The sequence below is a fragment of the Dendrobates tinctorius genome, unplaced genomic scaffold (assembly GCF_039654945.1).
Source record: "Dendrobates tinctorius isolate UK_male_01 unplaced genomic scaffold, ASM3965494v1 ptg000216l, whole genome shotgun sequence".
NCBI lineage: Eukaryota > Metazoa > Chordata > Amphibia > Anura > Dendrobatidae > Dendrobates > Dendrobates tinctorius.
Window position 1 is genome coordinate 1,452,638 of NW_027361883.1, and position 12,678 is coordinate 1,465,315.

Genomic DNA, 12,678 nt, shown 5'->3' on the forward strand with positions numbered 1-12,678 from the left:
ACTTGATAAAGCTTGTCTTCTCCTTCCAGCCCCACACACTGCTCTCCCCAGTGCCCCTGCATGGAGTGAGCCTGGTGAGGAGGGGGCAACTGAGGAGTCACACTGGAGCCCTGCAAGAAAGCCAAAGAGATAAGAAACAGGAGCAACAGAAGAAGCAGAAAAGCCCCCTCTGCTCTGCCTGCAGCGACCTCTTCACAGGGGAGGGAGGGGGCATTTCTGGGAGAAGAAGTCCCCCCCATCTAAGCAGCTCTGAATATTCATTAGGGACAGCTCACTGTGGGTGGGGACCGGCCAAGAATTCATTCTATAAAATGCAGGATTGTTTGCATTGTCAGGGACTGCTTTGAAAAATTGCCACAATCCTATTTGATTCTCTGCATAAGCCAAGTGCTGCTACTGTAAGGTAAGTGCAGCTCTGCCCAGGGGGACCTGCTGCCTGCTGGCACCACTCTGCACCACTCTGCTGCCTGCTGGCACCACTCTGCACCACTCTGCTGCCTGCTGGCACCACTCTGCACCACTCTGCTGCCTGCTGGCACCACTCTGCACCACTTTGCTGTCTGCTGGCATCACTCTGCACCACCCTGCTGCCTGCTGGCATCACTCTGCACCACTCTGCTGCCTGCTGGCATCACTCTGCACCAATCTGCTGCCTGCTGGCACCACTCTGCACCACCCTGCTGCCTGCTGGCATCACTCTGCACCACCCTGCTGCCTGTTGGCATCACTCTGCACCACTCTGCTGCCTGCTGGCATCACTCTGCACCACTCTGCTGCCTGCTGGCACCACTCTGCACCACCCTGCTGCCTGCTGGCATCACTCTGCACCACCCTGCTGCCTGCTGGCATCACTCTGCACCACTCTGCTGCCTGCTGGCATCACTCTGCACCACTCTGCTGCCTGCTGGCACCACTCTGCACCACTTTGCTGTCTGCTGGCATCACTCTGCACCACTCTGCACCACTCTGCTGCCTGCTGGCATCACTCTGCACCACTCTGCTGCCTGCTGGCATCACTCTGCACCACTTTGCTGCCTGCTGGCACCACTCTGCACCACTCTGCTGCCTGCTGGCATCACTCTGCACCACTTTGCTGCCTGCTGGCACCGCTCTGCACCACTTTGCTGCCTGCTGGCACCACTCTGCACCACTTTGCTGCCTGCTGGCATCACTCTGCTGCCTGCTGTCATCACTCTGCTACACTCTGCACCACTCTTCTGATTGCTGGCATCACTCTGTACCACTCTGCTGTCTGCTGGCATCACTCTGCACCACTCTGCTGCCTGCTGGCATCACTCTGCACCACTCTGCTGCCTGTTGGCATCACTCTGCTACACTCTTCTGCCTGCTGGCATCATTCTACTACACTCTACATAACTCTGCTACATTCTACATCACTCTGCTACACTTTTCTGCCTGCTGGCCTCACTCTGCTCCACTCTGCTGCCTGCTGGCCTCACTCTGCTCCACTCTGCTGCCTGCTGGCATCACTCTACTACACTCTACATCACTCTGCTACATTCTACATCACTCTGCTACAGTCTACATCACTCTGCTACACTCTGCTCCACCTTCTGCCTGCTGGCATCACTCTTCACTCTGCTGCCTGCTGGCCTCACTCTGCTACATTCTACATCACTCGGCTACACTCTGCTCCACTCTGCTGCCTGCTGGCCTCACTCTGCTACACCCTGCTACATTCTGTTGCCTGCTGGCATCACTCTGCTCCACTCTGCTGCCTGATGGCATCACTCTGCTATATTCTGTTGCCTGCTAGCATCACTCTGCTACAATCTGCACCACTCTGCTGCCTGCTGGCATCACTCTGCACCAATCTTCTACACTGTGCATCACTCTGGTACACTCTGATTGGTACATTGTATCTCACTGTCCTGCAGGTATCTGTCTTCTCATTACTTCAGGATTGTTTCGTTGTTTCCTCTTAATAACAGAGGAAAAAAAATTGATTTCAAGAAGGAAATTTAGAAAAAAAAATAAGATGTTAGAAAAAAAGGGAAATAATACATTTTAAAAAATAATACCATCTCTACTAAAATAAATAAATAAAAGAAATGTAAGAAAATATAAAGCCGGGTCTAGAGCGATCGACTCTTCTGTTTTGTTACTTTTGACTTTATTGTATGCAGTGCGCGCAGTCGGCTCTGCTGCGCTGTCTGGGTGCGTGCCGCAGTGTAAAATCATTAGTTGTGCTCCGATCGTTACACCAAGGGGGAAACAATGAGCAGATAATTGAATTACCCCGTACAGTGCCTTGGCTGCTTTCTGAAAGCCTCGTTTACGGAGAGCGATTGCCAATAAGCGATTGCTGAGTAGTAATATCGTTCCGTTCGTTAGGATTCGTGTAAACGACTAATGAGTGGAACGAAGAGCGGCCGAGCAGCCAGCGGCTGATGATTCCGTGTGAACGGCTGTTACATCCACTGTTCATCCACTGTTCATCCACTTTTCTTCCACTTTTCATCCACTTTTCTTCCACTTTTCATTCACTTTTCTTCCACTGTTCATCCACTGTTCATCCACTGTTCATCCACTTTTCTTCCACTTTTCATCCACTTTTCTTCCACTTTTCATCCACTTTTCTTCCACTTTTCATTCACTTTTCTTCCACTTTTCATCCACTTTTCTTCCACTTTTCATTCACTTTTCTTCCACTGTTCATCCACTGTTCATCCACTGTTCATCCACTTTTCTTCCACTTTTCATCCACTTTTCTTCCACTTTTCATTCACTTTTCTTCCACTGTTCATCCACTTTTCTTCCACTGTTCATCCACTTTTCATCCACTTTTCTTCCACTTTTCATCCCCTTCCACTTTTCTTCCTCTTTTCATTCATTTTTTATTCACTTTTCTTCCACTTTTCATCCTCTCTTCATCCGCTTTTCGAGTCTTTGCTGCGGACGGTCGTCACTGTGTAACGGCGTCTGCGAGAGAACTAGACGGACGGCAGGAAATGGTTAAATAAATTCAAAATTATCACAAATTTAAATGAAATATTTTAGAAACTATTATATTTTTACATTTAAAAATTTTACTTTTTAAAAAATGCAAAACTTCAGAATTTAAAAGCAAAAATGATTCGCTGATTTTGTCTCTGTTGCTGCCCGGACTGTCCCTCGCTGTCAGACATTGGTGTGTGGACACTTCCTCAGCTCTGCTACATCAGCTCGGCGGGCACAGTATATATATATCTGACTGTAGAAGCTTTCGCAGGCGGACGTGTCGGTGACACAATGTATCCTCTCACATTCCTGACACACGGTCTCATGTATGAAATAGATTGGAACATTTTTTTTATACATTTCCTACATTTGTGATGTTCCTACTTGTTTTCGGCATCTGGTTGGGATCGATCACGTGATCCGCAGATCACAGTCCTGAGCGATCACCTCGAAGAATGAGTCACCGCAAAACCAACCCCAAATGTTGTAACTTGTGGTGTAGCAGAGCTGAGTGTGCCGCATGTGATCTCACCTGATGCAGCAGAGCCGAGTGTGCAGCATGTGATCTCACCTGATGCAGCAGAGCCGAGTGTGCCGCATGTGATCTCACCTGATGCAGCAGAGCCGGCACAGCGTTTACTTCTGCATTCCTAAAATTGTCTGAGTAATAGCTTTAAGACATTTATCTACAGTCCCATGTAAAATCACAGAGGACAATTTTATATTACAGGAGGATTTATGTAAACTAGAAGCTTGGGCTGATAAATGGCAAATGAGCTTTAATGGGGATAAATGTAAGGTCATGCACTTGGGTAGAATGAACAAGATGTATAATTATGTGCTTAATTGTAAAACACTGGGCAAAACAGTCACTGAAAAAGACCTGGGTGTATGGGTGGACGACAAACTCACATTTAGTGGCCAGTGTCAGGCAGCTGCTGCAAAGGCAAATAAAGTAATGGGATGCATTAAAAGAGGCATAGATGCTCATGAGGAGAACATAATTTTACCTCTATGTAAGTCACTAGTGCGACCACACTTAGAATACTGTGTACAGTTCTGGTCTCCGGTGTATAAGAAAGACATAGCTGAACTGGAGCGGGTGCAGAGAAGAGCGACCAAGGTTATTAGGGAACTGGGGGGTCTGCAATACCAAGACAGGTTATTACTCTTGGGGTTATTTAGTTTGGAGAATCGAAGGCTTCGGGGTGATCTTATTACAATGCATAAATATATGTGGGGACAATACAAAGACCTTTCTAATGATCTTTTTACTCTTAGACCTGTGACGGGGACAAGGGGGGAATCGTCTACGTCTGGAGGAAAGAAGGTTTAAGCATACTCACAGACGCGGATTCTTTACTGTAAGAGCAGTGAGACTATGGAACTCTCTGCCATATGATGTTGTAATGAGTGATTCACTACTAAAATTTAAGAAGGGACTGGATGCCTTTCTTGAAAAGTATAATATTACAGGGTATATACACTAGTCTCCGTAATATTGCGTTGATCCAGGGAGCTAGTCTGACTGCCGTATGTGGAGTCGGGAAGGAATTTTTTTCCCCAATGTGAAGCTTACTGTTGCCACATGGGTTTTTTTTGCCTTCCTCTGGATCAACATGTTAGGGCAAGTTAGGATAGGATATGGGTTGAACTAGATGGACTTAAAGTCTCCCTTCAACCTTAATAACTATGTTACTATGTAGATAACACAGTGATAACTCTCTGAGTACAGATAATGTAGTAGATGTCATGCGCAGTCCTATGTAACACCACAGATAACACAGTGATAACTCTCTGAGTACAGATAATGTAGTAGATGTCACCTGCAGTCCTATGTAACACCACAGATAACACAGTGATAACTCTCTGAGTACAGATAATGTAGTAGATGTCACCTGCAGTCCTATGTAACACCACAGATAACACAGTGATAACTCTCTGAGTACAGATAATGTAGTAGATGTCACCTGCAGTCCTATGTAACACCACAGATAACACAGTGATCACTCTCTGAGTACAGATAATGTAGTAGATGTCAGCTGCAGTCCTATGTAACACCACCGATAACACAGTGATAACTCTCTGAGTACAGATAATGTGATATATGCCACCTGTAGTCCTATGTAACACCACAGATAACACAGCGATAACTCTGAGTACAGATAATGTAGTAGATGTCAGTTGCAGTCCTATGTAGCACCACAGATAACATAGTGATAACTCTTTGAGTGCTGATAATGTAGTAGATGTCATGCGCAGTCCTATGTAACACCACAGATAACACAGTGATAACTCTCTGAGTACAGATAATGTAGTAGATGTCACCTGCAGTCCTATGTAACACCACAGATAACACAGTGATCACTCTCTGAGTACAGATAATGTAGTAGATGTCAGCTGCAGTCCTATGTAACACCACCGATAACACAGTGATAACTCTCTGAGTACAGATAATGTGATATATGCCACCTGTAGTCCTATGTAACACCACAGATAACACAGCGATAACTCTGAGTACAGATAATGTAGTAGATGTCAGTTGCAGTCCTATGTAACACCACAGATAACACAGTGATAACTCTTTGAGTGCAGATAATGTAGTAGACGTCATGCACAGTCCTATGTAACACCACAGATAACACAGTGATAACTCTCTGAGTATAGATAATGTAGTAGATGTCACCTGCAGTCCTATGTAACACCTCAGATAACACAGTGATAACTCTCTCAGTACAGATAATGTAGTAGATGTCACCTGCAGTCCTATGTAACACCTCAGATAACACAGTGATATCTCTCTGAGTATAGATAATGTGATATATGCCACCTGTAGTCCTATGTAACACCACAGGTAACACAGTGATAACTCTCTGAGTATAGATAATGTAGTAGATGTCACCTGCAGTCCTATGTAACACCTCAGACAACACAGTGATAACTCTCTGAGTACAGATAATGTGATATATGCCACCTGTAGTCCTATGTAACACCACAGGTAACACAGTGATAACTCTCTGAGTACAGATAATGTAGTAGATGTCAGCCGCAGTCCTATGTAACACCACAGATAACACAGTGATAACTCTTTGAGTGCAGATAATGTAGTAGATGTCATGTGCAGTCCTATGTAACACCACAGATCACACAGTGATAACTCTCTGAGTATAGATAATGTAGTATATGTCACCTGCAGTCCTATGTAACACTACAGAGAACACACTTATACACTTTCTATAAATACTATATTCTCTCTACAGTGGGTGCGGAAAGTATTCAGACCCCTTTACATTTTTCTCTCCTTGCTTCATTTGCAGCCATTTGGTAAATTCAAAAAAGTTCCTTTTTTTCTCATTAATGTGCACTCTGCACCCCATCTTCACTGAAGAAAAACAAATGTAGAAATTTTTGTAAATTTATTAAAGAAGAAAAACTGAAATATCACATGGTCATAAGTATTCAGCCCCTTTGCTCAGTATTGAGTAGACGCACCTTTTTAGCTTGTACAGCCATGAGTCTTCTTGGGAATGATGCCACAAGTTTTTCAGCCCTGGATTTGGGGATCCTCGGCCATTCTTCCTTGCAGATCCTCTCCAGTTCCCTCAGGCTGGATGGTGAACGTTGGTGGACAGCCATCTTCAGGTCTCTCCAGAGATGCTCAGTTGGGTTTAGGTCAGGGCTCTGGCTGGGCCGGTCAGGAAAGGTCACAGAGTTGTTCTGAAGCCGCTCCTTTGTTATTTTAGCTGTGTGCTTAGGGTCATTGTCTTGTTGGAAGGTGAACCTTCGGCCAAGTCTGAGGTCCAGAGCACTCTGGAAGAGGTTTTCATCCAGAATATCTCTGTACTTGGCCGCATTCATGTTTCCTTCAATGGCAGCCAGTCGTCTTGTCCCTGCAGCTGAAAAACACCCCCATAGCATGATGCTGCCACCACCATGTTTCACTGTTGGGATTGTATTGGGCAGGTGATGAGCAGTGCCTGGTTCTCTCCACACATACCGCTTAGAATTATCACCAAAAAGTTCTCTCTTCATCTCATCAGACCAGAGAATCTTATTTCTCATAGTCTGGGAGTCCTTCGTGTGTTTTTTTTTAGCAAACTGCGGGCTTTTATATGTCTGGCACTGAGGAGAGGCTTCCGTCAGGCCACTCTGCCATAAAGGCCCGACTGGTGGAGGGCTGCAGTGATAGGTGACTTTGTGGAACTTTCTCCCATCTCCCTACTGCATCTCTGGAGCTCAGCCACAGTGATCTTGGGGTTCTTCTTTACCTCTCTCGCCAAGGCTCTTCTCCCACGATTGCTCAGTTTGGCTGGACGGCCAGGTCTAGGAAGACTTCTGTTGATCCCAAACTTCTTCCATTTAAGGATTATGGAGACCACTGTGCTCTTAGGAACCTTGAGTACTGCAGAGATTCTTTTGTAACCTTGGCCTTATCTGTGCCTTGCCACAATTCTGTCTCTGAGCTCCTTGGCCAGTTCCTTTGACCTCATGATTCTCATTTGGTGTGACATGCACTGTGAGCTGTGAGGTCTTATATAGACAGGTGTGCGCCCTTACACATCAAGTCCTATCAGTGTAATTACACACAGCTGGACTCCAATGAAGTAGAACCATCTCAGGGAGGATCACAAGGAAATGGACAGCATGTGACTTATAAATGAGTGTCTGAGCAAAGGGGCTGAATACTTATGACCATGTGATATTTCAGCTTTTCTTTTTTAATAAATTTGCAAAAACTTCTACATTTCTGTTTTTCTTCAGTGAAGATGGGGTGCAGAGTGCACATTAATGAGAGAAAAAAGGAACTTTTTTGAATTTACCAAATGGCTGCAATGAAACAAAGAGTGAAAAATGTAAAGGGGTCTGAACACTTTCCCCGTACCTAATGTAGTATCTCACATTTTTATAAATATTTTATATCTTTTCATGGGACAGCACTGAAGAACTGACACTTTGATACAATGTAATGTACTTTCCGTACCCACTGTATATTCCCTTTACACTCTTTATATATCCTATATGCTCTCTATATACACCATGCACTTGCTCTATATATTCCATAAATGATATATCCTATACATTCTCTCTATACCCTATACACTATTTATCCTATACACTCCCTGTATACTCTGCGCACTGCCTATATACCCTACTCTCTATATACTCTCTACTCTCTCTCTATGCCCTATACACTCTCTATATACCCTATACTCTCTATATACCCTATATACTCTCTATATACTCTCTACTCTCTCTCTATGCCCTATACACTCTCTATATACCCTATACTCTCTATATACCCTATATACTCTCTATATACTCTCTACTCTCTCTCTATGCCCTATACACTCTCTGTATACCCTATACTCTCGATATACCCTATATACTCTCTATATACTCTCTACTCTCTCTCTATGCCCTATACACTCTCTGTATACCCTATACTCTCGATATACCCTATATACTCTCTATATACTCTCTACTCTCTCTCTCTATCCCCTATACACTCGCTATATACCCTATACTCTCTATATACCCTATATACTCTCTATATACTCTCTACTCTCTCTCTATGCCCTATACACTCTCTGTATACCCTATACTCTCGATATACCCTATATACTCTCTATATACTCTCTACTCTCTCTCTATCCCCTATACACTCGCTATATACCCTATACTCTCTATATACCCTATATACTCTCTATATACTCTCTACTCTCTCTCTATGCCCTATACACTCTCTGTATACCCTATACTCTCTATATACCCTATATACTCTCTATATACTCTCTACTCTCTCTCTATGCCCTATACACTCTCTATATACCCTATACTCTATATACCCTATATACTCTCTATATACTCTCTACTCTCTCTCTATGCCCTATACACTCTCTATATACCCTATACTCTCTATATACTCTCTACTCTCTCTCTATGCCCTATACACTCTCTGTATACCCTATACTCTCTATATACCCTACATACTCCCTCTATAGCCTATACGCTCTGTATATATCCTACACTATATACATTTTTCATGTTGGTCTGAACCCACAATGTAACAGGCGCTGCAGAGCTGAATAACACATTTTTTTATTTCGCCTCTCTGTTGTGGAGATATCAGCAATCAAACTATTTGGCACCTAAACAGTTACTGTTTTTCAAGTTCAGGTGAGCAATTCCTGAGAGATTTCAGTGGGGACGTGGACTTCTTCCCCTTTCTGACCCATCATAAGCAGACAGAAACACGTGGGGGAGAGAAGACCGCACCCCACAATAACTAGTGACAGTCTGCCCTCCGCACTGCAGAGTCATGACTTGTGCTGGAGCACAGCAGACCCGAGTGTGCGGAACAGCGCTCCTCTCTAGCAGTCAGTGTGGCGGGAGGGCAGGACAGCAGACGACGAGTGTCAGCTCCACTCACAAATTCTAAGGAGCTTTACTGGCAGGAAGAAATACACATTAGTATTGTCACTCAAGTGTGGTGCCGCCACCTCTATTCTACGGCATCTCACCCGCTGCTGCTCGTAATACACCGTACAGTAGGGCTTGTAGTACCGCGTGTTCTTACCAGTGGGGGAGAGTCCAATTCATGTAATTTACTCCTGTGATAAAGTCTCTAAATCATACTGCTCCTTCAGCCATACGTATATTGCTGAGAGGTAACTTACATACATTAGGTTGCCCCCACAGACTTCCATACTCAGTATATTGCCCCTATAGACACCATACATAGTATGACGCCCCCGCAAATCCCTCTATACAGTATTATGCTCCCACTGCCCCCGCACACAATATGGTGCCTCAGCAGTTCCTGACACACTACGCCGGCCCCCACATCTAACCAAAGAGTGTGACGTCCTTACACATCCATAAGTACTGTATGATACTCCTACAGCCCCCACCCAGTATTGTGCCACAGCTCCACACAGTATGAGGTCCCTACAGCCGCCCCACATGCAGTATGATGTCCCTACAGCCCCTCCACATACAGTATGAGGTCCCTACAGCCGCTCCACATACAGTATGAGGTCCCTACAGCCGCTCCACTTACAGTATGAGGTCCCTACAGCCCCTCCACATACAGTATGAGGTCCCTACAGCCGCTCCACATACAGTATGAGGTCCCTACAGCCCCTCCACATACAGTATGAGGTCCCTACAGCCCCTCCACTTACAGTATGATGTCCCTACAGCCCCTCCACACACAGTATGAGGTCCCTACAGCCGCTCCACACAGTATGAGGTCCCTACAGCCGCTCCACATACAGTATGAGGTCCCTACAGCCCCTCCACACACAGTATGAGGTCCCTACAGCCGCTCCACACAGTATGAGGTCCCTACAGCCGCTCCACATACAGTATAAGGTCCCTACAGCCCCTCCACATACAGTATGAGGTCCCTACAGCCGCTCCACATACAGTATGAGGTCCCTACAGCCACTCCACATACAGTATGATGTCCCTACAGCCCCTCCACATACAGTATGAGGTCCCTACAGCCCCTCCACATACAGTATGATGTCCCTACAGCCCCTCCACACACAGTATGAGGTCCCTACAGCCGCTCCACACAGTATGAGGTCCCTACAGCCGCTCCACATACAGTATGAGGTCCCTACAGCCCCTCCACACACAGTATGAGGTCCCTACAGCCGCTCCACACAGTATGAGGTCCCTACAGCCGCTCCACATACAGTATAAGGTCCCTACAGCCCCACATACAGTATGATGTCCCTACAGCCCCTCCACACACAGTATGAGGTCCCTACAGCCGCTCCACACAGTATGAGGTCCCTACAGCCGCTCCACATACAGTATGAGGTCCCTACAGCCGCTCCACATACAGTATGGTGTCCCTACAGCCGCTCCACATACAGTATGAGGTCCCTACAGCCGCTCCACATACAGTATGATGTCCCTACAGCCCTTCCACATGCAGTATGATGCCTCTACAGCCCCTCCACATACAGTATGATGTCCCTACAGCCCCTCCACATACAGTATGAGGTCCCTACAGCCGCTCCACATACAGTATGGTGTCCCTACAGCCCCTCCACATACAGTATGAGGTCCCTACAGTCGCTCCACATACAGTATGACGTCCCTACAGCCCCTCCACATGCAGTATGATGCCTCTACAGCCCCTCCACATACAGTATGATGTCCCTACAGCCCCTCCACATACAGTATGAGGTCCCTACAGCCGCTCCACATACCGTATGGTGTCCCTACAGCCCCTCCACATACAGTATGAGGTCCCTACAGCCGCTCCACATACAGTATGATGTCCCTACAGCCCCTCCACATGCAGTATGATGCCTCTACAGCCCCTCCACATGCAGTATGATGCCTCTACAGCCCTTCCACACACAGTATGAGGTCCCTACAGCCCCTCCACATACAGTATGAGGTCCCTACAGCCGCTCCACATACAGTATGATGTCCCTACAGCCTCTCCACATACAGTATGAGGTCCCTACAGCCCCTCCACATACAGTATGATGTCCCTACAGCCCCTCCACATACAGTATGAGGTCCCTACAGCCGCTCCACATACAGTATGGTGTCCCTACAGCCGCTCCACATACAGTATGACGTCCCTACAGCCCCTCCACATACAGTATGATGCCTCTACAGCCCCTCCACATACAGTATGAGGTCCCTACAGCCCCTCCACATACAGTATGAGGTCCCTAGAGCTGCCCCACATACAGTATGATGTCCTTACAGCCCCTCCACATGCAGTATGATGCCTCTACAGCCCCTCCACATACAGTATGGTGTCCCTACAGCCCCTCCACATACAGTATGATGCCTCTACAGCCCCTCCACATACAGTATGGTGTCCCTACAGCCCCTCCACATACAGTATGAGGTCCCTAGAGCTGCCCCACATACAGTATGATGTCCCTACAGCCGCTCCACATACAGTATGGTGTCCCTACAGCCGCTCCACATACAGTATGACGTCCCTACAGCCCCTCCACATACAGTATGAGGTCCCTACAGCCGCTCCACATATAGTATGATGTCCCTACAGCCCCTCCACATACAGTATGAGGTCCCTAGAGCTGCCCCACATACAGTATGACGTCCCTACAGCCCCTCCACATACAGTATGATGCCTCTACAGCCCCTCCACATACAGTATGATGTCCCTACAGCCCCTCCACACGCAGTATGATGCCTCTACAGCCCCTTCACACACAGTATGAGGTCCCTACAGCCCCTCCACATACGGTATGAGGTCCCTACAGCCGCTCCACATACAGTATGAGGTCCGTACAGCCGCTCGACATACAGTATGAGGTCCCTACAGCTGCCCCACATACAGTATGAGGTCCCTACAGCCCCTCCACATGCAGTATGAGGTCCCTACAGCCCCTTCACACACAGTATGAGGTCCCCACAGCTCCCGGTATACGGTATGATGCCCCTACAGCCCTCACACACAATAGGTTGTCCCCAACACGATATGATGCCTCCACAGCTCCATTTATACCGTATAATGCCCACACAGTCCCCCACACAATATAATGCATGCACAGCTTCCCAGCACTGTATTATGGCTGCTTAGCACCCCCACACAGTATAAAGGACCCTACAGCCCTGCACCAGCAGTTTGATGGCACTTACAACCCCCAAAATACAGTACCTCAAATGTTATGATACCCCACATCCCAGTACACAGTGTGATTGCACAGCCCC

The 12,678-nt window shown here is 46.7% G+C and overlaps 1 protein-coding gene across 1 annotated transcript in view; it reads left to right on the top strand.

The window, feature by feature from the left end:
• Positions 1-252: 252 nt before the first annotated feature.
• Positions 253-12,678, top strand: part of CYP26B1 (cytochrome P450 family 26 subfamily B member 1) — a 90,010-nt gene continuing 77,584 nt past the window's right edge. The window contains exon 1 of the mRNA XM_073555074.1: positions 253-403. The gene's annotated coding sequence lies outside the window, so the exon portion shown is untranslated. The remainder of the gene's footprint in view (positions 404-12,678) is intronic.